Source organism: Hypanus sabinus, chromosome 5 (assembly GCF_030144855.1).
Source record: "Hypanus sabinus isolate sHypSab1 chromosome 5, sHypSab1.hap1, whole genome shotgun sequence".
Lineage (NCBI taxonomy): Eukaryota > Metazoa > Chordata > Chondrichthyes > Myliobatiformes > Dasyatidae > Hypanus > Hypanus sabinus.
The window spans coordinates 5,597,365-5,623,968 of record NC_082710.1 but is presented as its reverse complement, the minus strand read 5'-3'; the positions used below and the strand labels follow the sequence as shown (position 1 = coordinate 5,623,968).

At 41.3% G+C, this 26,604-nt stretch overlaps 1 long non-coding RNA gene across 1 annotated transcript in view; it reads left to right on the top strand.

Moving 5' to 3' along the window:
• Positions 1 to 5,334: 5,334 nt before the first annotated feature.
• The window catches only part of LOC132393900 (uncharacterized), a 39,333-nt gene continuing 18,063 nt past the window's right edge, over positions 5,335 to 26,604 (top strand). The window contains exons 1-2 of the long non-coding RNA XR_009512096.1: positions 5,335 to 5,488; positions 5,976 to 6,034. This is a non-coding gene — a long non-coding RNA (uncharacterized LOC132393900). The remainder of the gene's footprint in view (positions 5,489 to 5,975; positions 6,035 to 26,604) is intronic.

Here is a 26,604-nt window from a genome sequence, read left to right as displayed (position 1 = left end):
TGATGCCTACGTGCACCTGTAGCAAAGTGGTTAGCACAACACTTACAATGGGACATTGGAGCTCTGAGTTCCTACCCAATGTTCTCTGTACATTCCTGTCCATAAGTGCGTGTTCACTCTGGGTGCTCTGCTTTCCTCCCATGGTCCAAAGACATATTAGGTAGTAAGTTAATTGGTCATTGTAAATTTTCCCATGATTAGGCTATGGTTAAGTCAGTGGGTTGCTGGGCAGCGTAACTTGAAGGGCTGGGAGGGCCTGTTCTGCCTTGTATCTCTAAATAATAATTAATAATACTGTATGGTTCATATTATTAATGATAATAAAAAGATTGAAAAATAAAGAAAGAAATAATAATTAATAAAAGCTCATGTGGGCATTTTTAAAAATCCTCATCTGAGGCAATCTTGGCCCAAATATGCAAATAGTTTTCCTTATTGTGTGTCATCTACTATGTATCAATAGATATACTACTTATACAAAAAACTTCCTACTATTTACAGTCTAGTGCAGAGATTTGAAGATACAGTTTAGATGCGGTTATGGCGGTACTGTAGCATAGTGGTTAGTAATTACAGCGCCAATGAAGGGATTCAATTCCCACCGCTGTCAGTCAGCAGTCTGTATGTTCTCCCTGTGACCACGTGGGTTTTCTCTGGGTGTTCCATTTTCCACCCACATTCCATTAGTAGGTTGATTGGTCTAATCATGCAGTGTGGGCATCTTGAGCTAGAAGGGCCTGCTACGTCTCTAAATAAAAAACAAAATTGCATGAAAAGACTACAAACAGCTTCAGATGACAGAGTGCTATAGAATTAAGCACAAGGTTAGGAGATGATTATTCTCTATATAACATAATGCACTTAATCAAAACAAGGTTTGTAGCTCACAACCTGAATCTATTGTCATCGTCTCTGGCTGTCATCTGATGACAGAGACTAGATATCTTACACCAGATTAAACCTGGAAAGAAATAATACTGTTTGAAAGTATTGTGAAATAATAAAATAGTATGAAATAATAATGAATTTGCAGCAATCATAATATAAAAAAGAGTGCTGGCTGAATGATCAACTGTTCATTTATCTCCATGGATGCTGCCTGACCTGCTGAGTTCCTCCAGCATTTGGGGTGTGTTGTTCTGGATCTCCAGCATCTGCAGAATCTCTTGTGTTTATGAAGTTAAATTGAATTGTTAAGCCAACAAGTCTACAACTATATGTAATTTCTTACTAAAATTTACGGATTTCGTTATAATGTATTGCAAAGCACAGCTGCTGGAAAACTAAGTTTTACCACATATACCAGTGATATATTAAACCTGATTCTGATTCAGTGTTATTATAGGAATATTTACTTCAGGTCGCATTAAAATTCACAAACTATATAACTCTGTTGATTGGTAGTGATCATGGAAGTTGCGACCCAACTGTTTACATGATATGCAAGCCGGGGTATTACGATGCAGAGAGCAAGTTGTAGCTCATGCAGCAGGCTCCTTTTCTCCACACAGCTGATGAATCCAAAGGAACGGCAAGCTCAATACAATTTGGCACCAGCGGCATATTGGGAGTTACCAGTCAGTGTTGAGCTCGATGTAGGACTGCCTTGGGGACTAGCACTGGATTTTCCCTCAGGGTTTACTCCTGAAACTTCCCCATGACTGGGCACAGCTGCAAGACAGCGGATATTCGAGATCAGAGATTTCCTACTCCTAGATGAACTGCCAACCACGGCTGATGAGTCCCATCAGCCCGAAGCGACTGGTTTTAAGGTGCCAGTAACCTGTCTTTACCTCTTCTCCTGATAGTAGAAATGGCTGTGCTGGGTTTAGTAGCTAAGCTTCAAGTGAAGGCCAGGACCCGGACTTGGTTGGCAGAGGCTATTTGAGACACGTGTTATTGGGAACATTGAATAGGCAGTGGGAGCTTATCCCCACTACAACACCCTCCCAAACTTAAGGAACCCTTTGTTTGATTATAATAGTACATTAAATAACAGAGAAAAATTGGATGTTAAAATTAATGTATTATTGATTTTAATTGCAGTAAGACTCTCCCACGGTGGAAGAGTCAAGGCTCAAAGAGGCACAGCCTCAGAACTGAAGAAAATCCTTTTAGAACAGAGACGCGGAGGAGTTTTTTTAGCCAGAGGGCGGTGAATCTATCGGGTTTGTTGCCTCAGTTGGCTGTGGAGGTCAAGTCATTGGGTGTACGTAAAGCAGAAGTTGATATGTTCTTGATTATTAAAGATGGCAAAGGTTATGGGGAGAAGACAGGATAATAGGGTGGAGAGGGAAAATAAATCAGCCATGATCGAATGGCAGAGCAGTCTCGATGGGCTGATTGGCCTAGTTTGCACTTATGGACTGCAGAAGCAGTAATACTGTACGGGAGGGCATTCTAACTGGTTGCATCTCTCTTGTATGGAGGGGCCACTGCACAGGATTGGAAAAAGCTGCAGGAAGTTGCAAAACTCAGCCAACTCGATCATGGACACAATTCCTGATGTACTGCATATTGGTGATATTAAACCTAATTATGGTTCTGATTCTGACTGAGGTGCAGAATTGGGTTACCATTATGTAACGATATTGACTGTTTTCAACTTTAATGTAAATTAGAATAAGTAGAGTTGTCTACATCAAAATGTTGGTGATCATTACTTTTGTATAGGATCGGTTTCTGCGAGCTCATGGCCAAGAATTTAAAAAAGGATAAACTGTTAATGAGCCAGATTTTGTAAACAGCTTAGTTTGGCTTCCTCCAGCATTTTGTGTGTGTTGCTTTGGATTTCCAGCACCTACATTCTCAATTATCTGATGCAACTATTACCACTGCAAAATCTCCTTGAGGGATGCCTACCCTGAAAAAGTTTAACTCTTCCCCTCGAGAGTTCAGTGATCCCCTTTCTCACTGCTCCCTCTCACCTAGAACCTTGTTCTTCTTCCAGCCCTTTCCTCACCTTCTTACTCCGACTTCTCTTCCCTTCCAGTCCTGATGAAGAGTCTCATCCTGGAACACCGACGGTACTCTTTTCCCTAGATGCTGCCTGGCCTGCTGAGTTCCTCCAGTATTTTGAGTGTATTACTTTAAACTTCCAGCATCTATACACTTTCTTATGTTTATAGTTGGTTTGCTTACTTCAGCCAATCATTCCTACTGGAATACAGGCTGCTGACAGCTGCTCACCAGTGTGCTCTGTCCTGGGTCGAAGGCTGATCAGCCCTGCGACTTCCCCTTTCACCGCACAACTTTATTCATCTTCCAGATGAAGATCCTTCTTTTCCCAGGGATAAGAGCTTTGGAGCTTCTGTTGGTGTTTCTGTAGCTCTGTTGTTTTACGGGATGGGGTTGCTAGACCCCTCCTTTCATAGCCAGGCTTCGGACAGTCCATGGCAGAGTTCAGCTTAGCAGTGTGTGAATAGTTAGCATCTGGCCAGTGTGGGCCAGGCTCAGGTAGGAGATCTTGGCTGACATGGAGTAGTGAGTTTGACTTCTGCTCTCGGCTTCTACACCTTAATCACTTTTCAATCAATTAATGTCAATTGCATGCAAGCAATTAAAAGTAACACATTCATTTTAACATCTATTTTTTTCCTGTCCTAATGCTACGACATTACATCTATGAGTTCTAAAACCTTCTTAATCCACCTATAAGTTATCTTGCTTAGGTCACAAACAGGTAGAAATAGGCAATTCAGCCCCATTGAGCCTGCTCTGCCACTCTGATCCAGCATTCCTGAAGTCCGCTGTCAAGATCACGTTCAAATTCAGTTTATTGCCATTCAACTGTACAGGTGCATGCCACCAAATGAAACAATGTTCCTCTGGAACAAGTTAAACAACATGGTACATATAACTCATACACATCACATAAAGTAATATTACCACAAATAAATTAACAAATAATAACATGAATTTATGACACAAATTAAAAAGTAAACAGTATAAAGCTAATGGTGTTTCATATGTGATGAGACTCATATGTTGGCTGGGGGATCAGCAGTCTCACAGCCTGGGAGAAAAACTGGTTTCTCATCCTAACAGCTCATGTCCTAATGCTACAGTACCTCCTACCTCCTGCCATCTTCTTTGAAGATGGAAGGGCTGGAGAGTTTTGAGCTGAATGTGGGCAAATGGAACGAAGAGGAAGGGTGCTGTGGTCACCGTGGACTAGTTGGGCATAAGGGCCTGCTTCTGTTCTGTATTACGGGGAAAAACCTGTCTTGCATATGGTTCCTGGAGATGAAACCACTGCACAGTGCATTGAGTTAGAACAAGGTACAAGGACAATGCAGAATAAAGTGTAACAGCTGCAGAGAAAATTAAACAATAAAGTAAGATCATAAAGTGGATGAATCCTTTATATCATACTAGGGAACCTTTAATAGGTTTTTAAAGAAGGTTAGAAGCTGTCTGTGACCCTGCTGGTATGTGCTTTCAGGCTTGTTTATCTTCTGCCCAGTGGAAACAGGAGAAGAGAGAATGCCTGGGGTGGGAGGGGGCATTGACATTGCTTTACAGAGGCAAAGATAAACGTAGAAGTAGATAAATGGTTCCTATGATGTACGGACCTGTGTCCACAACTCTCTGTAGTTGCTTACAATCATGTACAGAACAGTTTGCCATACCAAGCCATGAAACATTCAGATAGGGTCCTTTCTACAGTAATTCGAGAAATATTGGTAAGGGTCTATTTTCTTAGGGATGGGATTCACTCACATTTGGAAAAGAAAGGCTTTGTATGGGGCAGGTTGTGATACACAAACCTGATAGCTTTTATTGAGGCTTTTCTTTTAGTAAGAATCCATTATAGTCAAGTACAAAATAGTTGGTCATACCAAGCCATCAGACATTCAGAAATGATGCTTTAATAAAAATTGGTAAGGGTTCATTTTCATTTCTTAGTTTTTATTCCAAAGGATTTAGTTACCAGAGATGAAGGCTGGTTAGAAGAGATAAGGCTGGATGCATAGCAGTTGTGCAGCTTTCTTCCTGAGCTCTTTCTGCTATTCCTCAACCAATTTCATTCCAAAAACTTCCTCAATAGAAGTAATTTTGACTGAGCTTTTAGTAATTAATTTCATGTAAGAAGTCCACGATAGTATTGGACCCACCAATTTGTGAAGAAAGAATACATATTTGTTTTTGTAGTTGCATCTGTCATGTTTTGGAAAAGGGAAGTTAAGCTGAAAGTGTCTCAAGTTAACCACCAGGTCTAGTGGAAATTAATGAGTTATCAGTTCACCGTCTGCCTACTGGCTGCGGTAAAAATTGCACTGCTATGTGAAGTCAATAAAGTGGTTCTTTAATTATTTCTTTTAGAGTAACAGTACTGTCGCGGTTAGTGCAACGCTATTACAGCTCGGGGTGCCGGATTTTGGAGTTCAATCCCAATGTCCTCTCTAAGGAATTTGTACGTCTTCCTCGTGGAATGTGTGGGTTTTCTTCAGGTCCTCTGGTGTCCTTCCACAGTCCAAAGACATCGGTAAGTACAAACATTTGTAGGTTAATTGGCCATTGTAAATTGTCCTGTGATTAGGGTAGGGTTAAATGGGAGGTTGCTGGGCGGTGTGGCTCTTTGGGCCGGAAGGGCCTATTCTACGCTGTATCTCTAAATAAATAAATTACAGGAGACTTGAAAATAGTCTGACGTTCACTGATAACAAAAGTCATTGCAAAGCTGTATGATGTACTCTTACAGAACTGTAATGCTGGCCCATTTGTCATCTGATAAACACCTGTGGCATAACTTAAGATTGTTAAAGTCAGGATGGGGTTATGGACCACCATCACCAGTAGAGATATTTAACATATTTATCTCTCCACTGCCAAGAACATATTCTGTTTATAATGCATGCTATGTTTTCAACTGGAAATAATGAATTTTAATGAGTATTCTTGTAGCCCAAGTAAGCCCTATTAGACTCTACAATTCTATAGAAATCTTAATCAGTTTTCACCCTCTCTACTAGCATACAACGATATATTTGGAATTTTTCTGGGAAGATATGAAGGCACCGTTGTCCCAGAAGTAAGTTATCATATTTACAAACATATGTTGAATAGAACAACTTCAAATCAAAATCAACTTTACTTTGAAGTGTATTAAATTAACATTTCCACAAACACAACATAATCCTCATATCTATTCTATTATCTCACACGCAGTCAGAAAACGATTTAAAGACCATTAAGTTTCTAGTGAAGATGTTGACTTTGCAGTTTAAACTTGGTTGCTGTGATGCAAAACAGCCTGAAGTTGTAGCTATCTTAAACAGATTTACCATAAACCAGGCGGATGCCGTGGATAAGAACTCACAAAAGGAAATAGCTCAAACACAAGATGCCTGGAAGAAAAGATGACCAGGATCTCATTAGCACTTAATCACAACATTTAGAAATTATAATAAAAAATGAATTAACCACTGGTAAATGAATATTTGTAAAGGTGCAAACTCAGTTTATGTGAGTAATTTCTGTAATGTGCTTTAATGTAGCAAATAATTTAAAAATGCTGCAGTAGGTCTTCAAAGTTTACCTTTAGCGTGAATGTTTTTAGCAGAATTCTGCATTGGTTCAGTTTGTCATTAATAATGGATGAGGAGTGCGGCAGTGCAGAGTGCTGGTGTACTAGAGAACTGTATCACACAGGAGTAAGATGTGAATGTGCCATCACAGTCTCCCATATGTCACATCCTCCATCTCTTCCATGCTGTCAGGAAATACCAATAGTATGCCAAGAATTTTTTTTTGATGACAGGGATGAAGGGACACCAGGAAGAACAAAAGAAGAAGAAAAGAGAAATCTCGCCATTGGGTATAAGAAGAGTTTATGTGACACACTCCATTTTACGCTAATTTATATCAGCATTGTCTCGGCAGCGACAGGAAGGAATGTTAGTCTCTGTTGCAGTTCCTTTGAATAGGGAACAATGAGGTGATCTATGCAAGACAGGTTACTGTGTTTTTGATCCAAGAGAGCCACGGTAGCACAGAATTCTATTTATTTATTTATTTATTTATTTATTGAACTACAGCGTGTCATAGGACCTTCTGGCCCTTGAAGCCATGCTGCCCAGCAATTCCCCCATTTAATGCTAGCCTAATCATTGGACAATTTACAATGACAAATTAATCTCCTAACTGGTATATCTTTGGACTGTGTGAGGAAACCGGAGCACCTGGAGGAGATCCATGCGGTTACTATAAATTGTCTTCTAGTCAGGCTAGGGTTAAATCAGGGGTTGCTAGGCAGTGCAACCTGAGGTACAGGAAGGGCCAAAATAAATAAAAATAAAGAGAAAGAGAAAGGAAGGAGCAAAAGCTCAGGAGAGATGATGAACATTAAAAAAACATATGGCTCCACTCAGCAGTGCACAGACTACAGACTGTTACAGAGATGGAATAATGCAACTCGTTTGATTTAGGTAGTGACCATAACACAGTAAAATGCTCCAAAAGAATGGGAGAACAATCAATAAGTGGAAGGACTTCACAAACGGTAAACCAAACTGCAATACATGGAATAAGTTATTGAACGTTTGGTTAAAGTGGCAACTGTTGAGGTCGTTTTTATGAAGTGAAGCTATATGTGGAAAGACAGAAGCTAGCTCCAGATATGCCTTGGATAACTCTGCCATGGAAGCTCCCAAGCTCATCTGCGAAAGGAGGAGGGTTCGGTATGGGGAGAAAATCCAAAAATCTGAGATGTAAAGGGACTTGGGAGTCCTTGTGCAGAACCTTCTAAAGGTTAACTTGCAGGTGAGGAAGGGAAATGCAATGTTAGCATTCATTTCAAGAGGTCTAGGATACATGAGCAGGGATCTGATGCTGAGGCTTTATAAGGCACAGGTGAGGATTCACCTTGCGTATTGTGAACACTTTTGGGCTCTTCATCTAAGGAAGTATTTGTCGGCTTTGGAGAGAGTTCAGAGGAGGTATACAAGGATGATTCCAGGAATGAAAGGGTTATTAGATGAGGAACGTTTGATAGCTCTGGGTCTATACCCACCGGAATTTAGAAGGATGGGGGGAATATCATTGAAACCTTTCAAATGTTGAAAGATCTAGACAGAATAGATGTGTAAAGGATGTTCCCCATGGTGGGGGTGTCTAGGACAAGAGGAAAGAGCTATAGGATAGAGGTGTGTCCATTTAAAACAGAGATGTGGAGAAATTTCTTTAACCAGAGGGTGATGAATTTGTGGAATTCATTGCCACAGGCAGCTGTGGAGTTCATGTCATTGGGAGTACTTAAGGCAGAGCTTGATCATTTCTTGATTGGACTTGGCATTGAAGGCTGGGGAGTGGGGCTGAGGAAGGGGTAAAAGGACCTATGGGCCAAATGACCTATTTCTGATCCTATGTCTATGCTCTTATGGTTTTATGGTCTAGAACCATGTAGTCTCAGAAACACTAACAGATCTTCCTAAAACCTCATCCCTGGGATGGAAGTATACACCAAGAAGGTTTGTTACACCTAGACTCAACATGAAAGACTGTCCAAGGACAGAGGACTCTGGTAGGCTGCTGTCAGTGGCCTAGGCCCCCCTGGAGGGGTGATGGGCTTAAGAAGAGGAAGAGTGATCTTGGATATGAAAGTTCTCCCACCAAAGGTAATACGATATAAGAGTGACACGGAGAACTACAGCACAGAAACAGAAGCTTCAGCCCATCTAGCCCATGCCAAACTATTATTTTGCCTCTTCCAAATGTACAGTGACATGTATTGTTTGCATATTATGTAAGCCTTGGCTGGTTGTGATAATTTCTTCCCAATACGTGGTACTCACTGCAGTCATTGTTCATCAGTGTTGAAAGGAGGGGGTATTTAGGTGATTGATGGGTTGACAGTCAAGTGAGCTGCTTTCACTGTTGTTGAACCTCTTGTCTGTTGTTGGAATTGTACTCTGTCAAGTAAGGAGCCATGAGTGTGTGTCGGATTTGATCCTTTGCAGGGTCAGGAGGTGAATTACTTAGAAAATAGAAATGGAAGAATACAGTACAGTACAGGCCTTTCAGCCCACAGTGTTATGCCAAGTTTTTAACCTAATCCAAGATCAATCTAACCTTCCCTCCTACAAACCCCTCCAGTTTTCTATCATCCATGTACCTAACTGAGAGCTTCTTAAATGGCCTTAATGCCTACCAGCACCTCTGGCAGGGTATTCCATGCACCCACCACTCCCTGTGTAAAAAAACTTACCTTCTTTCCCTATGCTTTCCTCCAATCATGTTAAAATTATGACCCCTCATTTTGGCCATTTCCATCCTGGGAAAAATGTTTGGCTATCCACTCAATCTCTGCCTCTTATCATTCAAGCTCAAGTTCAGATTTAATTATAATTCAACCATGCATGAATATAGCCAACCAAATCAACATTCCTTCAGGGCCAAGGTGCAAAATACGTTACCCACAGCACACAGCACTCTGTACACAGCACATGACAAAAATAGCACATATGCTTACGATTTCAAAAAAACAAAGATAAAAATAATGTAGCCAAGTGCCTGAGTGGCATGACTGTAGATTGTCCTGGCCCAGCTTGTGCTTCCCCTGAATCAACACTTGAGAGCAGCACCGAGCGAACACTGGAGAGCAGCAAGCCCCAACCCAGTATGGATTCCAGCACATCCTGCAGAGTCCTCTGCTCTCTCCCATACCATCTCCAGCTTCGCCACCCCTGTGAGACTGTAACAGGAAAGCCCCATGGCCTGGGCCTAGTCCTCACATTAACTGAGGCAATGCAGTTCTGCTGCCGTCCACCTCACCAATAAGCCAGTGAACAAGACTTGCCATATTCAATGTTAGCAATATTCAATAGGGTCTTGTGATCATGTCCAAGGCAATCACTCACTTCGATTGCTGCACACCTCGATCAAGTCAGAGAACATCCAGCCCCTTCTATTCGCAGCAAGTACATAACAGGTCCATGGAAGTTCCTGGCCAATGTTAAGCCCTGGGATGGAAATGCAGGATGATTCAGCTATTATTGAATGACCAAATGAGGGATGTTATTGCCTCCCAGCTGTGCGTATTGAATGTCACTTGCCATTTATCAGTGCAAGTCAGGGCATTTCACAATTAGAGTCAAGTTTAATATCATTGGCAGATGTCATGGCTTTGAGGCAGCAGTACACCACCATGCATAATAATTAAAAATTATGAATGACAATAGGTATATATTAAAAAAATATACCTATAGTGTGTGCAAAACAAAAGGAAAATAAATAGTGAGGTGGTGCCCATGGGTTCATTTCCATTCAGAAATCTGACAGCAGAGGGAAAGGAACTGTTTCTGAAATGTTGGGTGTGTGGTTTCAGGCTCCTGTAACTCCTCACTGATTTTAGCAAAGAAAAGAGGGTATGTCCTGGGTGAAAGGGGTCTTTAATGATGGATGTTGCATTTTTGAGGCATCACCTTTTGAAGGTGTCCTCGATGAGGCGAGTGCCCATGATGGAGCTGGTTGAGCTTACAACTTTCAGCGGCTTTTTCTGATCCTGTGGTGTGGTCCCACCATACCAGACTGCAGTGCAACCAGTTAGAATGCTCTCCACAGTACATCTTTAGAAATTTGCGAGAGTCTTTGGTGACATATCAAGTCTCTTCAAATTTCTGATGAAATATAGCCACTGTCATGCCTACTTTGTAATTGCATCAATATGTTGGGTCCAGGATAGATCTTCAAAAATATCAATATCCAGGAACTTGAAAGTGCTCACCCATTCAGCTGCTGATCCCTTGATGAGGACTGGTGTGTGTCCCCTCAACTTGCCCTTCTTGAAGTCCACAGCTAGTGCCTTGGTCTTACTGACATTGAGTGCAAAGTTGTTGTTGCGACACCACTCCACCAGCTGATCCAGCTCAGCCACATATTGTCTCCTATTAGAAAAATCCTTTAGAATCTGAACTATTGACTGTCAAAGGGTTGCAGTCTAACTACTTATTTTGTCCTTTATGCATTTAAGCAATGTGCATCAAACCCTTGGTCACAATGAATTCCTGTTTACACCTAATTGTTATGATGAAAATTTGTATCATTATTTCCATAATCTAACGTTAAATTGTAATAGCAGTTCCACGTACTAATTTGCAGTTCAACACTTTACATTTTAATTTCAAATTCCCTCAATTCATTAGTTTTTTTGTGATCTGCATTTATCTTTTTCTCAACTGATTTATAGAGGGAAAATGGGTCAGCCATGATAAAATGTTGGAGAAGACTCAATGGGCCAAATGGCCTTACTCTTATGGTCTTGATAGGCCTGACAGTTTTAAAAATTAAGCACGAGAGATTTTACAGATGCTGGAAATCCAGAGCAACACACACAAAATGCTGGAAGAAATCAGCAGGTCAGGCAGCATCAATAGAAATAAATAAGCATTTAACGTTTCAGGCTGAGACCCTTCATTAAGGCTGCATCATCAGGAAAAGTTAACTTATTTTTCTCCATATTAGAAGTAAAACTTGTGTTTATTCAACAATAGCTTGTTCATTCAGTTTTAAATTGGAAATACGTATTCGATAAGTTTAATATTAAAAAGGGCATATTTCTAAAAGATGTTTATCTTTGCTAAACAATATAGTCTTTACAATTCCACAGGATTTAATTTCACTTCGAATGCCAGTCTCCCATGAAGGTTAAATTTTAATTCCTAGTAATAAAGCCCTTTAGAAAATAACTAAAATTACATTTTATATTATTTAGTTTTGACATTTAAAATGCATTTCAAGATTTCAAGATTGTTTAATGCCATTTCCTGTATACAAGTGTAAAGGAGAATGAAATAATTGTTACTCTGGATCCAAAACAGTACCTAAACACACACAATAAGGTAAAGACCACAATAATAATTATAAATAAAACATAATAAATATAAATATAGAAACATTGAAAACTTACAGCACAATACAGGTCCATCAGTCCACATTGCTGTGCTGAACATGTACTCACTTTAGAAATTACTTAGGGTTACCCATAGCCCTCTATTTTTCTGAGCTTAAAAGACCCTATCATACCCGCCTCCACCACTGCCCCCGGCAGCCCATTCCATACACTCACCACTCTCTGCATAAAAGACTTACCCCTGACATCTCCTGGATGATTGCCTGAGAGGAAGCCAAACATAATTTCATTGCATCTTTGTATAATGACAATAAAGATCATTCATTCATTCATTCTCTGTACTTACTTCCAAGCACCTTAAAATGATGCCCTCTCGTGTTAGCCCTTTCAGCCCTGGAAAAAAGCCTCTGACTGTCCACATCACACGATCAATGCCTCTTAGCATCTTGTACAGCTCTATCAAGTCACCTCTCATCCTCCATCGCACCAAGGAGAAAAAGTAGAGTTCACTCAACCTATTCTCATAAGGCATGCTCCCCAGTCCAGGCAACATCCTTGTAAATCTCCTCTGTACCCTTTCTATAGTTTCCACATCCTTCCTGTAGTGAGGTGACCAGAACTGAGCACAGTACTTCAAGTGGGGTCTGAACAGGGTCCTATTTAGTTGTAATATTACCTCTTGGCTCTTAAACTCAATCTCACAGTTGATGAATATTCTGCATCATAGTTGACCTACAAAAATGAACCACCCCACACTTATCTGGGTTGAACTCCATCTGCCACTGCTCAGCCCAGTTTTGCATCCTATCAATGTTCTGCTGTAACCTCAGACAGCCCTCCACACTATCCACAACACCCCCAACCTTTGTGTCATCAGCAAATTTTCTAACCCATCCCACCACTTTCTCATACAAGTCATTTATAAAAATCACAAAGAGAATGGGTCCCAGAACAGATCCCTGAGGCACACCAATGGTCACTGACCTCCATGCAGAATATGACCCGTCTACAGCCACTCTTTGCCTTCTGTGAGCAAGCCAATTCTGGATCCACAAATCATATTATGCATCTCCAAATGTTCATAAATCCTGCTTCTCAGGATCTTCTCCATCAACTTACCAAGCACTGAAGTAAGGCTCGCTGGTCTATAATTTCCTGGGCTATCTCTACTTCCTTTCTTGTACAAGAGAACAACATCTGCAACCCTCCAATCCTCTGAAACCTCTCCCGTCCCCATTGATTATGCAAAGATCATTACCAGAGGCTCAGCAATCTCCTCCCTCACCTCCTACAGTGGCCAGGGATACATCTCATCCAGTCCCGGATTCTTATCCAACTTGATGCTTTTCAATCCTCTGTATTTCATCTCTACAATTGCCATAATCCTTTACCATAGTGAATTCTGTGGCAAAGTATTCATTAAGTATCTCTGCTATCTCCTCTGGTTCCATACACACTTTTCCACTGTTGCACTTGATTGGTCCTATTCTCTCATGTCTTATCCTCTTGCCCTTCACATAATTGTGGAATGCCTTGGGATTTTCCTTAATCCTGTCTGCCAATGCCTTCTCATGGCTCCTTCTAGCTCTCCTAATTTCATTCCTAACATATAAGAATGAAATATATTCTATATATATAGAATCTAGGCTGCAGAGATCGTGGATGCATTGGTAATCATTTTCCAATGTTCTATAGATTCAGGAACAGTTCCTGCTGATTGGAGGGTGGCTAATGTTGTCCCACTTTTCAAGAAAGGAGGGAGAGAGAAAACAGGGAATTATAGACTGCTTAGCCCGACGTCAGTGGTGGGAAAGATGCTGGAGTCAATTATAAAAGAGGAAATTATGACACATTTGGATAGCAGTAGAAGGATCAGTCCGAGTCAGCATGGATTTATGAAGGGAAAGTCATGCTTGACTAATCTTCTGGAGTTTTTTGAGGATATAACTATGAAAATGGACAAGGGAGAGCCAGTGGATGTAGTGTACCTGGACTTCCAGAAAGCTTTTGATAAAGTCCCACATAAGAGATTAGTGGGCAAAATTAGGGCACATGGTATTGGGGGCAGAGTACTGACATGGATTGAAAATTGGCTGGCTGACAGTAAACAAAGAGTAGCGATTAACGGGTCCCTTTAGGAATGGCAGGCTGTGAACAGTGGGGTACCTCAAGGTTCGGTGCTGGGACCACAGCTGTTTACAATATACATTAATGATTTAGATGAAGGGATTAAAAGTAACATTAGCAAATTTGCTGATGACACAAAGCTGGGTGGCAGTGTGAAATGTCAGGAGGATGTTATGAGAATGCAGGATGACTTGGACAGGTTGGGTGAGTGGGCAAATGTATGGCAGATGCAGTTTAATGTGGATAAATGTGAGGTTATCCACTTTGGTGGCAAGAACAGGAAGGCAGATTACTATCTAAATGGAGTCAAGTTAGGAAAAGGGGAAGTACAATGAGATCTAGGTGTTCTCGTACATCAGTCAATGAAAGCAAGCATGCAGGTACAGCAAGCAGTGAAGTAAGCTAATGGAATTCTGGCCTTTATAACAAGAGGAATTGAGTATAGGAGTAAAGAGGTCCTTCTGCAGCTGTACAGGGCCCTGGTGAGACCCCACCTGGAGTATTGTGTGCAGTTTTGGTCTCCAAATTTGAGGAAGGATATTCTTGCCATTGAAGGAGTGCAGCGTAGGTTCACGGGGTTAATTCCTGGAATGGCAGGATTGTCTTATGTTGAAAGATTGGAGTGACTGGGCTTGTATACACTGGAATTTACAAGGATGAGAAGGGCTCTGATTGAAACATATAAGATTATTAAGGGATTGGACACATTGGAGGCAGGAAGCATGTTCCCGCTGATGGGTGAGTCCAGAACTAGAGACCGCAGTTTAAGAATAAGGGGTAGGCCATTTAGAACAGAGATGTGGAAAAACTTTTTCACCCAGAGATATGTGGATATGTGGAATGCTCTGCCCCAGAAGGCAGTGGAGACCAAGTCTCTCGATACATTCAAGAGAGAGTTAGATAGAGCTCTTATAGATAACGGGGTCAAGGGATATGGGGAGAGAGCAGGAACGGGGTACTGATTGTGTATGATCAGCCATGATCACAGTGAATGGCGTTGCTGGCTAGAAGGGCCGAATGGCCTCCTGTCTATTGTCTATATGAATATATATAAAATATTTTTTAAGAATATATATATATCCTTAAAAATATAAGGGAACTAAAATAAATAGATTGATTTATGTCCATAGAGAGACACCAGACTGACAGGAAATAATAAAGTAGTGGTGGAGTTAGTGGAAGGAGGTGTTGATCAGCCTCACTGTTTGGGGAAGGTAATTCTGTTTGAGTCTGCTGGTCCTGGTGGGAACACTACATAGCCTCCTCCCTGTAACTTATGTTACAAATCCAATCTTGGAATGGTTTTCCTTCAAATTAAGTAATGTATTATTTATTACTTTAGCAGTGAGGCATAATATACAAACATACATTGCAAAAACAAAGCCTTAATGCATTCAGATATGGAAAATGTCAACCCCTCAGTGACTTCAATTTTATACTTATTTGATTTAAAGGTGGAAATGAGAGTTGGGGGGGGGGTTCTCATTGAAACTGATTGCATATTGAAAGGCCTGGATTGAGTAGACATGGAGAGTGGGGGTTGTGGGGGGGGGGGTGGAATTCTAGGACCATAAGGCACAGCCTCAGAGTTGAAGGACATCCTTTTAGAATAGAGATGAGGACCTTAGGCAGAGGGTGGTGAATCTGTGGAATTCATTGGCTGAGACAGCTGTGGAGCTCAAGGCATTGGGTGTATTTAAATTGGCGGTTGATAGGTTCTTAATTAGTAAGGGTGTCAAAGGTTATGGGGAGAAACCAGGAGAATGGGGTTGAGAGGGATAATAAATCACCTATAATGAAATGGCATACTAGGCTTGATGGGCCAAGTAGTCCAATACTGCTCCTTTATGGTCTTGTGGTGTTAAAATAATGCATTATGAGATCCGTTAAATATTCTTTGTTTGTGTCACATTATTTCACCTTTACAATTCATCATTGTAACAAACTATATGGTTAATTGATATGATCATACTGTGGTAATAAAATGTTAAATAGGCCAAAACCTTTGTTCAGGTAATGGAACTACTTAAAATTTTGACCATTCATGTGATTATTTTTGTCTGGTAGTTCAGGTTTGCTTATATGTATATTGATTTTGGAGTAAAAGTTACTGTGTTGCTGTTAGTGCAATCGTTTTATAGCACGAGTGATCACTGATCAGGGATTGATTCTCACTGCTGTCTCTAAGGAGTTTGTACTTTCTTCTGCAAGCCATGTAGGTTTCCTCCGGGTGCTCTGGTTTCCTCCCACATTCCAAAGAGGTGTGGTGTAGGAGCCATGTGCCTGTTTCTTGTCTGCATTGTATTTTGCGCTTTGTGTTTATTATGGGTAGTTAGTCTCGCAGGGTGGGGTGTCGCAGAAGCAAAGAGGTTAGTTATGTATTCATTTATTCCCTTTGAAGTTCAGTAGTGCTAGGGTTTTTCGTTGCCCGCTGAATTTCGCTTAAGTCCGTTTAAGTTAGCTTAATTACACTTAATTACATTGAAGCAAACTCAAGTACGTTTAATCTGCTAAGACTGTTTATTTTTCACTACATTTAGTTTCATTAGCCTTTATCATTTCAAGATTGTTTGTTTTGCGAGGATTGAATGTACTCTTTGGCTTTGGAACCTTGCTGTTACAGGATTGGAAAACGGGTCATACAAGATCAACCCCACCCCTGTGCTTGCTCTCCAAAAGGTTTTGGTTTGTTTGACTTAGGGTTTGGGTAAACGAGTTGTGGATGCTATGTTGGTGCTAGAAGTGTGGCAACACATCTGCACTTCCCCTAGGCAATGTTGCAAACGAAACATTTCTTTGCATGTACATGTGGCAAATAGAGCTCTTCATTATCTTTATCATTATCTTTATATCTGCTTACTCTGAGGACGACGACTTTGTCGTGGTTTGGAGACTTATGTGTCTCAATGACCTGGAGAGCTATGCTGGCTGGAGTTAGGAATTTACGCCTTGGCTCTTGGTACGGTCACCCATGCCAAACAGGTCAAAGGGCAGAGACCAGACTAGGAGTGGTCCACCAGTCCTCCAGCTCAAGGCAAACAACCTTGTCTAGTAAAAGAAAACTGCTATCGAGTCAGCAATGAAGAATCCTGCTATACAGACAGAGATGGAGGACCTTTATTGCTGCCCTAAGTGTCAATGGCATAATGGACAGGAAGTAAGTTGTATACTGTATATTTGTGTCCCATAAATTTATGATTTTGCAGAAACAGAACCATTGTAAATTGAAATTCTTCTCCCAGCTGCTTTTAACATGCATGCATCAATTTAGGTTCCTCTGGTGTTTGGGGGAAAGTATTTGAGTTAACAAATCATGTTGTTCCTAGGTCAGTTTATTAACAAACACAGGTTAAACTAATGAGACTTGGGAATAAAACGTATTTAAATTAAACTGTTGGTTTTAAACACCAAGTCTTTTTCTGCCATCTCAATAATGAGGCTACTCCTGAGATATCAAAGACTTTTTCAATGTTTTTCTCTTTACTAACTTTCTCTGGAGCTATGCTTATGGTAATTATGACTTCCATATTTATTATTTATTAGCCTTATTAGCTGGCAAGATTATTCATTTGATAAAAAAGAAATCTATTAATTCAATACAGATGCAGAGCAGAGAGCACCCTAGCATGCTGCATCACTGCGTGGTACTGAAACTGCAATGCAGAGGACAGGAATGCTCTACAATGGGTAGTCAAAACTGCCCAACGTGTCACTGGTACCAACCTACCAGTCACTGAGGACGTAGATACAGAAAGATTCCGGAAGAGGGCTGGTATCATCAAAAAGGATCCCAGCCACCCTGCTCATGGACTCTTTGTCACACTCCCATCAGGGAGGAGGCTACAGAACATCCACACCAGAACCACCAGACTCAAAAAAAGTTACTTTTCACAAGCAGTATGGCTGATCAATACCTCCACTCACTAACCCAACCCTCCAGACCCTCAACCACTACTCTATCACTCTATCAGTCACCTTATGTACCTAGTGTCACTTTATGGACATACAATCAATCTACGTATATAAGCTTTTTGTATATTTATATTTCGTGTTCTTTTTTTAAATTATTGTGTTCTTTAGCCTATTGTGTTCTTTTTTGTGCTGCATTGGATCTGGAGTTACAATTATTTTGTTCTCCTTTACACTTGTGTACAGGAAATGACATTGGACATTCTTGAATCTTGAAGTAAACATTTACATTTCTTGAGGGAAAAAGATAATACTTAAGATATTTGACAAGCCAGTAAGAGAGAAAAATATATTAGTGCTGTAAAGAACAGACAGACAGACAGACAGACATACTTTACTGATCCCAAGGGGAAATTGGGTTTCGTTACAGTCACACCAACCAAGAATAGTGTAGAAATACAGCAATATAAAACCTTAAATAATTAAATAATAATAAGTAAATCATGCCAAGTGGAAATAAGTCCAGGACCAGCCTATTGGCTCAGGGAGGAGTTGTAAAGTTTGATGGCCGCAGGCAGGAATGACTTCCTATGACGCTCAGTGTTGCATCTCGGTGGAATGAGTCTCTGGCTGAATGTACTCCTGTGCCTATCCAGTACATTATGGAGTGGATGGGAGACATTGTCCAAGATGGCATGCAACTTGGACAACATCCTCTTTTCAGACACCACCATCAGAGAGTCCAGTTCCACCCCCACAACATCACTTATAATTCACAACAATAAATTGTCTTTTTCTTGTAGAATATTGTCTGTCCTGCTATGCACATTTAACTTCCATTCACAAATATTTCAGTTTTCCAGTATTGCATTATTTCTGAGTTGTTTAATGAGTGAAAATAAAATCCTGCTCTGTATTCTGCAAGCATCGCTCTTCTCATCTATTTTGCTGAGTAGATCTGGTGATGACTTACAGGTTTATGTTTTTATTTTATATTGTCACTTATCCATGATGTAAAATCTATTCCACAAATATTAATTATATTATTCAAAAGTGATATATGATTTTACTAACATAATTAATGATAGACTTCAGTATCCCTGCTTACTTGAAGGAAAAGTGACAATCGATAGTGTAGACTAATAATGGTATAGGAAGCAAGAGGGAGCAACTAGATGACTTTAATTCAAATTGAGTTCTGTATTGTAAACTTCTATTGAACATCTGAGTTTAAAATTCGTCCGCTACATAGCTGCAATTTTTTCCATAATTCTATTAATTTCCCTACAAATAAAAAGTAATGTCCATCATGAGTAAACCCCTCTCAACCACTGAGCACACCTATATGGTTCAAAGGATTCGAAGTACATTTATTAGCAAGGTACAGTATGTATGTATTCGAAGTACATTTATTAGCAAGGTACAGTATGTATGCAATATACAACCCTGAGACTGGTCTTCCCCACAGGTAGCCAAGAAACCAAAAAAACATGGATCCATTTGAAGAAAAAACATCAATTCCGTACCCCCATGCATAAAACAAATTATGCAATGGCAACAAAAGAGACTGAGTAAAAACACAGAAAACAAAGCACTAAATCAAAAGAGTCCACATTCATTTTGGCTCAGCACACATCATCTGCAAGGACCCCTAAATCAAAGTTGCCCAGAATAGCAAAAGAGAAAGGAGTGATCAAGAACTACAGTGCAATCCACAAACTGCAGACCTACAACTTCGGTACCATTGTCCGACAGCATCGAGGAAGAGAGGGAAGGTGCCTTCCCTCAGGAGCAGTGAGCGAGGGAGAGAGAGACCACCGCTCATAGACATATTCCTCTGGCAGCAGCAAGCGACAGGGTGGTAGGCAGCATTGATCACTCTCTCGCCTTCTGCACTTGCCTTGATGTTTTCAATCTTCTTCAACAATGTAATTGGTGAGATTGGTGAGAAATGGAGTTGATCGTGGGTTTGCGCCTTGTCTCTAAGCTTTCTAGCCTGGAGGCCACTCACCTTCTCGATCCTTGTTGGAGAGAGCAAAGCGCCACGTTGCTCTATCAACTCAGAAACATACCATCAAACTATTGATCAGAGGCTCCAAAGTACCAGAGCCACATTTAAAAGAAAAAAAGATGTAAAGCAAGTTAAATAAACAGTTTGTGCCCATCTCGAGAATGCTGTCTGTGGTAGCGTAGTTTATTGGATCAGATGAAGAATGCTTTAAGGAAGTGCAAGATCAGACCTGAGCACCTGGAGGACGTTGCTGCTGACCGTAACACTTGGCGACAGCTGTGTAGGGATGGGGTTTGTATTCTGGAGATGGAAAGAACAACCAGCAGACAGCAGAAGAGAGCCAGGAGAAATGCAGCCATGGTTGCCATCACTACCACCCCACCGCATATACATGTCCCACCTGCAATAGAGCTTGTGGGTCCAGGATAGGACTGTACAGTCATCAAAGATCTCACTGTTCAAGGCGTGGGTGTCATCATCGGATTCCAATGGACAACTGAAGAGAGAAGAGTTTACTGGTGCCATCTTCGTCCGAAACGCTGTTGCAGGAAAGCGGCATCCATGATCAGGGATCCCTCCCCCCCCACCAGCCATGCCATGTTTTCTTCTCATTTCTTCTCACTGCTGCCACCAGGAAGAAGGTACTGGAGCTTCAGGACCCTCACCACCAGATTCAGGAACAGTTACTACTCTTCAACCATCAGGCTCTTGAACCAAAGGGGTAATTTCACTAAACTTCACTTGATCCATCACAGAATTGCTCCCACAACTGATGGACTAATTTTCAAGGATTTTCATCTCATCTTCTCTATAATTATTGCTTATTTATATTATTATTTCTTGTTTCCTATTTGCACAGTTTGTGTCTTCTGTACGCTGGATGAATACCCAAGTTTCATTGAATCTGTTATGGCTATTATTCTATAGATCCATTGAGTATGCCCTCAAGACAATGTATCTCAAGATTGTATATGGTGGCATATATGTACTTGGATAATAAATTAACTTTGATCTTTTAAACTTTGAAATGTTAGAGAGTTATCACGATGCTGTCTAGACTAGAGGGCATTTCTTACGAGGATAGGTTGAACGAGACAGGGATTTCTCTCTGGAGAAAAGGAGGAATTGATAGAGGTGTGCAAGATAAGAAACATAGAAACATAGAAAACTTACAGCACAATACAGGCCCTTCGGCCCACGAAGTTGTGCTGAACATGTCCCTACCTTAGAAATTACTAGGTTTACCATAGCCCTCTATTTTACTAAGCTCCATGTACCTATCTAAAAGCCTCTTAAAAGACCCTATCGTATCTGCCTCCACCACCATTGCCAGCAGCCCATTCCACACTCTCACCACTCTCTGAGTAAAAAACTTACCCCTGACATCTCCTCTGTACCTATTCCCCAGCATCTTAAACCTGTGTCCTCTTTTGGCAACCATTTCAGCCACAGGAAAAAAGCCTCTGACTATCCACACAATTAATGCCTCTCATTATCTTATACACCTCTATCAGGTCACCTCTCATCCTCCTTCACTCCAAGGAGAAAAGGCTGAGTTCACTCAACCGATTCTCATACGGCATGCTCCCCAATCCAGGCAACATCCTTGTAAATCTCCTCTGCACCCTTTCTATGGTTTCCACATCCTTTGAAGAGGCACACATTGAGTGGTTAGCCAGCCAGTTTTCCCAGGGCAAAAATGACTAATACAAAGGGACATAATTTTAAGGTGACTGGAGAAAAGTATAGGGTCAAGGTCAGAATAGGTTGTCTTTATACAGAGAGTAGTGCGTGCACAGAATGCAATTCTTGGGGGGGGGGGTGGAGGCAGATACATTAGGGATACTTAAGAGACTCTTTGATAATCACATGCATAAAATATGATAAGACTAGAAGGCATATCATGATATAAAAATGGGCTATGCGAGAGGGAAGAGTTAGACTGACTTTACAGTAGGTTAAAAGGTCAGCACAACATTGTGGGCCGAGTGGCCACTACTGTGCCGTAATGTTCTATGTTTTATGACTGACCAGCTGCCATTCAGATATCAGAAGTTTTGAGAGGAGGGGATTTCAACCCAGTCCACTGCTTGAAGATAATAGGCAGCAACAGTTCGGTACAGTGAAAAAAACCAGTTGGCGTTTGGGATTTGCAAGAGCAAGTTAAAGGAAGACGGGTGTAAGTGAGTGGCGGCCATTGCAGCGGCTGTTGTCTGAGTGGACATAGTCAGAGTGGTGATCTTAATGCTTTAGCACTTTGAGGGTTCAGAGAGGAGAGGCTACGGTCAGAGAAAACAAAGAAAAACTCAAGCATTTTCATTCTCTTCTTTATATCTGCTCAGCTAAACAGTAGAAATGCAGGATAGTGGATGCTCTTCTTGCGGGATGTGGAAAGGCAGGGAGACCTCCAGTGTCCCTGATGACTACAACTGCGAGAAGCACATCCAGCTGCAGATTTTATCAAACCGCGTTAAGGAGTTGGAGCTGGATGAACTCCAGATCATTTGGGAGGCTGAGGGGGTGATAGCTAGGACATATAGAGAGGTAGTTGCACCCAAGGTGTAGGACACAGGAAACTGTGTGACAGTCAGGAAGGAGAACGGGGTTAAAGAGCCAGTGCAGAGTACCCCTGTAGCCATTCCCCTTAACAACAGGTATATCACTTTGAAGACTGTCAAGGAGATAACCTAACAGTGGAAAGTCAAAGTGGTTGGGTCTCTGGCACTAAGTCTGCCTCTGTGACTCTGAAGCGTAGGGGGAGAAGAGACATACTGTGGTGATAGGGGATTTGTTAGTTAGGGGAATGGAAAGCAGGTTCTGTCAGTGAGAATGCCATTCCCAGATGGTATGTTGCCTCCCGGGTGCCAGAGTCTGGGATATCTCGGATCGAGTTTTCAAGTAGGAGTGTGAACAGCCAGAAGTCGGGAAGCATGCAGGTACCAATGACGTGGGTAGGATGAGTGATGAGGTACTGCACAGGGAGTTCAGGGAGATAGGTGCTATGTTAAAGGAAAGGACCTCCAGGGTTGTGATCTCCGGATTGCTAACCATCCCATGTGCTAGTGAGGCTAGAGCAAGCATGGGCAAACTACGGCCCGCGGGCCATATGCGGCCCGTTAAGCTTTTTAATCCGGCCCGCAGAACTTGATGAAATTATATTAATAAACCTTGTTAACGTTTTTTCCCCACAATTCTGGCATTTTCCCAATAGATGACGCACTCTATATACATTGACCTTTGTTGAGGTGCAGTGTATTACCCCACATTTGCGCTTTACTTTGTGACCTTGTGGCGACCCATTTCCTGGCACATCCGAACCGGCTCACAATTAGCCAGCGTTCTGGCTAAGGGAGATAGCCTGCGGGGATTTGCGAGCACAGAGCTCCGCATATTGGCGCGCTCTCACTGTTCTGTCATTGTGCGGGTCGTTGTTGAGTTTTGGCACGGGGACAATTGAATAAGAAGGGGCAGGACAAGTAGACCTGCATCTCCTACCGTTTTTGAAATAAAGACAGTCAGGAGGAGAGTGATGATGATAATATCTTGAAGGATAACAGAATTTTCAGTGCTTTAAAATAATAACTGTTACTATTAAAAAAGCTGTATTTTATTCATTTAATTTTCAGTGTTTTAAAAGACATTTCAATAAATAGCTAAATACCATGGGACTTCAAAGACAGATATTTTGTTGTAATGCATTTGTTCATTTTCAATTGAAATTAAAGCACATGTTTTCTACATATCCCATGATATTTTATTTTCTCTTATGAGGTGTATTACCAAAACACTCATCCATCTGCTCCTGGTCCGGCCCCCCTGTCAAATTTTAGAACCCTTTGTGGCCCTCAAGTCAAAAAGTTTGCCCACCCCTGGGCTAGAACAAGGAAGTTTAATGCATGGCTAAGGAGTTGGTGTAGGAGGGAGGGCATAAGATTTTTGGATTGTTGATCTGGCAGCTCATTCCACACTCCTACCACTCTCTGTGAGAAGAAGCCCCCCCCCCCCACCAATGTTCCCTTTAAATTTTTCCTCCTTCACCCTTAACCCATGTCCTCTGGTTTTTTTTCTTCCCTAGCCTCAGTGGAAAAAGCCTGCTTGCATTCACTCTATCTCTACCCATCATAATTTTATATACCTCTATCAAATCTTCTCTCATTCTTCCACGCTCCAGGGAATAAAGTCCTAACCTATTCAACCTTTCTCTGTAACTCAGATTCTCAAGTCCCGGCAACATCCTTGAAAACCTTCTCTACACTCTTTCAACCTTATTAATATCCTTCCTGTAATTTGGTGACCAAAACTGCACACAATATTCCAAATTCGGCCTCACCGATGTCTTATACAACCTCACCATAACATTCTAACTCTTATACTCAATACTTTGATTTATAAAGGCCAATGGACCAAAAGCTCTCTTTACAATCCTATCTACCTGTGATGCCAATTTTAGGGAATTTTGTATCTGTATTCCCAGATCCGCCTGTTCTACTGCACTCCTCAGTGCCCTACCATTTACCTTGTATGTTCTGCCTTGGTTTGTCCTTCCAAAGTGCAATACCTCACACTTGTCCGCATTAAACTCCATCTGCCATTTTTCTGCCCATTCCTCCAACCGGTCCAAATCCCTCTGCAAGCTTTGAAAACCTTCCTCACTGTCCACTACACCTCCAGTCTTTGTACATCAGGAAATTTGCTGATCCAATTTACCACATTATCATCCAGGTCATTGATGTAGATGACAAGTGTGCTGCGTCTGCGAGGCTGAGTCGGGCGGCGCCGTGGAAGTCCATAGCGGGGGTATTCCCTTCTGCCGCCTGCGTGGGATGGCAAGTCTGTCGGGACCCTGGGGACTTGTGGAAACTGTGTGGTGATTTCTTTTGAACTTATAGTCCTTTAACATCTTTGGACTATTTTTACTGTGCCCATAGTCTGTTTTTTTTATCAATTATGCTGTTGTTTGCACTGCTGTAACTATATGTTGTAACTATGTGGTTTTGTGCAGGTCTTGTAGCTTTAGTTTTTGGTCTTGTTTGTCTGGTGGGAATGGAGCTCCTTTCCGGGGAACACACCAAGATGGTAGCACGATATTAATACGCAGCAGCCTCTCTGGACTCTGGATTGGGGATTGCCAAACGTTATGTGGATTTTCTAGTGTATTCTGTTTTGTCATATGCTTTTGTGATATCATTCTGGAGGAACGTTGTCTCATTTTTAACTGCATTGCATTTGTGGTTTCTAAATGACAATAAACTGAATCTGAATCTGATTCTGAAGTAACAATGGGCCCAGCACTGATCCTTGTGGCACACCACTAATCACAGGCCTCCACTCAGAGAAGCAATCCTCCGCTACCACTCTCTGGCTTCTCCCATTGAGCCAATGTCTAATCCAGTTTACTACCTCACCATGTATATGTAGCGACTGAACCTTCCTAGTTAACCTCCCATGAGGGATCTTGTCAAAGGCCTTAGTGAAGTCCATGTAGACAATATGCACTGCTGTCCCTTCATCCACTTTACTTGTAACTTCCTTGAAAAACTCTAACAGATTTGTTAAACATGACCTACCACGCACAAAGCCATGTTGACTCTCCCTAATAAGTCCCCGTCTATCCAAATACTTGTAGATCCTATCTCTTAGTACTCCTTCCAATAATTTACCTACTACCGACGTCAAATTTACCGGCCTATAATTTCTCGGATTACTTTTAGAACCTTTTTTAAACAATGGAACAACATGAGCAATCCTCCAATCCTCCGGCACCTCACCCGTAGATACCAACAATTTAAATATATCTGCCAGGGCTCCTGCAACTTCAACAGTAATCTCCTTCAAGGTCCAAGGGAATACCATGTCATGTCCTGGGGATTTTTCTACTCTGATCTGCCTCAAGATAACAAGAACCTGCTCCTCTTCAATTTGTATAGGTTCCATGACCTCAATATCTGTTTGCGTTATTTCTATTGACTCCAGGCTAGTTTCCTTAGTAAATACAGAATCAAAAAACCCATTTAAGATCTCCCCCATTTCATTTGGTTCCATACATAGCCGACCACTCGGATCTTCAAGAGGACCAATTTTATCCCTTACTATCCTTTTGCTCTTAATATACCTGTTGAAGCTCTTTGGATTATCCTTCACCCGGACTGCCAAAGCAACCTCATGTCTTCTTTTAGCCCTCCTGATTTCTTTCTTAAGTATTTTTTTGCACTTTTTATACTCCTCAATCACCTTATTTGCTCCCTGTTTCCTATAGATGTCATACATCTCTCTCTTCTTCTTTATCAGTTCCAATATTCCTTGAGAACCAAGGTTCCTTATTATTATTCATTTTGCCTTTAATCCTGACAGGAACATACGAACTCTCAAAATTTCTCCTTTGAAGGCCTCCCACTTACCAATCACATCCTTGCCAGAGAACAACCTGTCCCAACCCATGCATTTTAGAACCTTTCTCATTTCTTCAAATTTGGCTTTTTTTTTCAGTTTAGAACCTTAACCCAAGGACCAGATCTATCTTTATCCATGATCATGTTGAAACTAATGGTGTTAATGTCACTGAAACCAAAGTGTTCCCCTACACACACTGCTGTCACCTGTCCTAACTCCTTTCCTAATAGCAGATCTAATATTGCATCCTCTCTAGTTGGTACCTCTATATATCGATTCAGAAAACTTACCTGAACACATCTTACAAACTCTAACC